Below are 4,003 nucleotides of genomic sequence, written 5' to 3'. Positions count from 1 at the left end.
AGATACTTACCAATAATCAAAATAATCTATAAAAATATTTAGTTTGAACTATATTTGATTAAATTTTATTTAGTTAATTTTTGAACATTCTCATTTTTAGATTTTAATGTTTCTCCCTAAAATTTTATTATTTTAGTTATGTGAAATTAATTCAAAAAGAATTCAAAAAAGAAAGTCCTAGTTACGTTTTTTGCCTCAGGGATAAAAAAAAACAGTATGAATTAGCAAATGGTCCGACATAATCAGGGTCCGACTTAAGCGTAAAATTGGAAATCTGTCAGACTTACAAAAGTCTGACTTATCCAGGGTCTGAATTAATGAGAGTTTACTGTATATATATAAATATATATATATATATATATATATATATTTATATATATATATATATATATATATTTATATATATTTATATATATATATTCATATATATATATATATATATATATATATATATTTATATATATATATATATATATATATATATATATATATATATATTTATATATATATATATGAATATATATATAAATATATATATATAAATATATATATATATATATATATATATATATATATGATTTTCAATTTCTTTTTTTTTAATTTATTGTTATCATTTCTATTATTTTGTATTTCTTATTTTGTGTTATTTATGTATATATATATTATATTATCTATTATATTATATTATGTATATATATATTATATTATATTATGTATATATATATTATAAATCTGGTAATGTTATAGTTTTTATGTGTAAGAGAGGTTTGTTGCAGAATAATAAATACTTTATTTAATTTACTAGAATGACTTCAGAAAGATCAAAACGTAGAAAAATAGCTGAAGTGGTATCGAACATTTTTGAGGAATCTGCAACTGTAGATATACTGAATCGTGATGTTAATCCATTTACCAGCAATGTTTTTAAAGATTATTCTAGTTTTCATGAGGTGAGAAATAAAATTGATAGTAATTTAGATTCTAATAAACTTTTAGAAAACTTTAATAATTGTGATGGTAGTTTGGCTGTTATTGAGACCGAAATTAGAGAACTTGAATATAACGAAAACAATATTGTATCGCTTTGTGATGATAGTTATGAATGGTCTCCACGTATGGTTATTTCTGATGATGATGAATATAACGACAACAGTGATGAAGATAACGACAACAACAACATACCTCGTAAACTTGCAAGTTGGGCTTTAAATTTCAATATATCACATGCAGCTTTAAATAGTTTGTTACCTATATTAAAAGAATCTGGGTTAAGTTTACCAAAAGATTCAAGAACACTTCTTTGTACTCCAAAAAATGTTGATATAAGAAATGTTGCTGGTGGAGAATATTACTATTTTAGCTTGCAGTATTGGCTTTTAATGATGTTTGAAAAGAATTCAGTAGCGTCAAGCAACAAACAACTTACTATTCACGTTAATATTGATGGTATACCTATATTTAATAGTTCAAGGGTTTCTCTTTGGCCTATTTTAGGTTCTATTATTGAAGCTGGGTCTAGTGTTTTTCCTATAGCAGTGTATAGCGGTGCCCAAAAACCTAATTCCATTTATGATTATCTGGAAGATTTTTTAGTAGAGTTCAAAGTTCTTGCAAAAGATGGTTTTATCTATGAAAATATTAAGTATGAAATCAAGCTTGGTGCTATTATATGTGATGCCCCAGCTAGAGCATTTTTAAAGTGTATCAAGGGACACAATGGGTATAACTGCTGCGAGCGTTGTGTTCAAAAAGGAGAGTGGTGTGGCAAAATAATACTCCCACAAATTTCATCAGCTTTAAGGACTGATTTGGATTTCTGTCATCAAAAACATTCTGAACATCATAGTGGTATGTCACCTTTAATTGAAATAAATTTTGACATGGTAACAAAGTTTCCTTTAGACTATATGCATTTAGTATGCTTAGGGGTAATGCGAAGACTCATAAACTTATGGTTAAATGGCCCGAGATGTTGCAAATTATCACAGATTACAATAAATACTTTATCTGATCGATTATGCCAGATACGTCGTTACATTCCAAGAGAATTCTCCAGAAAACCAAGGTCCTTACTAGATAATAAAAAATGGAAAGCAACTGAACTAAGACTTTTTCTAATATACACTGGGCCAGTTGTTTTAAAGGGGTTGATTGACCCTAAAATATACACAAACTTTTTAGATCTCTCAGTTGCAGTTAAAATATTATTATGTCCTGTGTTGTTGAAACATTATGTTGATTTTGCTCGTAAGTTACTTACTTATTTTGTGCAGTCATTTGGTGAACTTTATGGTCAGGATCAACTAGTGTACAATGTCCATTCGTTAATACATATAGCAGATGATGCAGTTAACTTTGGAGTACTTGATAGATGTTCCTCATTCAAATACGAAAATTTTTTAGGACAATTAAAAAAGCTTGTTCGAAGACCGCAGCAACCATGTTCACAAATCGTTAGGCGAGTTTTTGAGGGTTGCTTAAACAAATACGGACAAGGAGATAAACAGAAATTTAGCGTTCCTCATTTTGATGGGCCAGTAACCATTACATTAAGACACTGTTTGCAGTTTAAAAATTATCAAGGTTTAGATTGTTTTGTTTCAGCTAATGAAGGTAATAATTGTTTTGAAATTGCCAAAAAAATTGGTTTAGTTAGAAACATTTTAAAAGGAAAATCGGACGAATCTTGTGATGGATGGGTTATGTTTGAGGAATTTGCGGCTTTTGAGTCATTTTTCGAAGATCCACTCTCTTCCTCTGATTTGTCTATATTCTATGCAAGCACAATGACCGGTGTTCATAAGGTTTATCCACTGTCAAAGATAAATATAAAGTATTTGCGAATACCGTTTAAAAAGGGCTTTGTTCTTATGCGCCAACTGCATTTATGAATTGTTGATATTTATTTTTTTGATTTTGTGTTGCACAAAAGTTTATAATCTTAATAATGATATATAATATAACAATAGTAATTAACAAATAATTATTGATAATATATTTTTAATTCTTACAAAATGTTTATGCTTATTTATTAAACTACATTTTTATGTTGAAATAAATATCGATTTTAAATTTTAAAATTTATTTTTGTTCCTTTGAATTTAAAAATTACATTTTTACATCTGAAGAGTGTTAAGCAGAGATTGTTAGAATATATGAAAATAATAAAACCAGGTTTGTTATCTATAAAGTTTCACACTAACAGTTAAATTTTATTTTTTTAGAGCTTGTATTAAAACGAGAAAAAGTTTCGAAACGAGAATAAGACGATGGAAAAGCTTGCAATTTGCGATACAACCGTGAAAGCAGACGATACCCGATTACAAAAATTGGTTACAAAATTACTAAATTTAGACTGTAACTATAAACCAATCAGATTATATATAATTTTACTTTTTCTGTAAATTTTAAACATTTTCAACGTAGATTTGCAAGATTTGCAATGGGTATATACTACGTGGGACCCATACGGGCTACCCGGCGGGCATACCCATATAGGCCCCATATGGAAACCGCGGCCAAGATCCGGCGGGATCCCGTTGGTCTTCCCATACGGAACCCAGTTGCAAACCCATATGGGACCCACACGGTTTTAAAATACGGGATTTTGCTGGGACCCATATGGGATACCCGGCGGGCTTACCCATATGGGCCCCGTATGGAAACCGCGGCCAAGATCCGGCGGGATCCAGTTGGTCTTCACATACGGGACCCAGTTGCCGACCCATATGGGCCCCGTACGGTACCCGTATGTCAATGTTGGCTGGGTATATATATATATATATATATATATATATATATTAGCAATCTTTGAATGATTTTAATTATATAATACTCCTGTCTTGAGACCACTATTTATAAAAAATGTTCCGCGCACACGTGATTTTAAACGAAGCTTTTGAAGATAATGGTTAATAGAAACCAAACATCCAATTGGTATGAATACCCAAAATGTATGAATCTATGATTAAAATAAGGTAGAAATAAGAATCAACAAAAATTA

At 29.4% G+C, this 4,003-nt stretch overlaps 1 long non-coding RNA gene across 1 annotated transcript; it reads left to right on the top strand.

Moving 5' to 3' along the window:
- The first annotated feature begins 619 nt into the window (after positions 1-619).
- On the top strand, positions 620-3,434 carry LOC136090784 (uncharacterized). Its single transcript, XR_010643721.1, has 2 exons — positions 620-950; positions 3,225-3,434. It is a non-coding gene; the product is annotated as an uncharacterized LOC136090784 (long non-coding RNA).
- Positions 3,435-4,003: the final 569 nt, after the last annotated feature.

Source organism: Hydra vulgaris, chromosome 14 (genome assembly GCF_038396675.1).
Source record: "Hydra vulgaris chromosome 14, alternate assembly HydraT2T_AEP".
Classification (NCBI taxonomy): Eukaryota; Metazoa; Cnidaria; class Hydrozoa; order Anthoathecata; family Hydridae; genus Hydra; species Hydra vulgaris.
The sequence above is the reverse complement of the archived record's forward strand: the minus strand, read 5'-3'. Positions and strand labels throughout refer to the sequence as shown.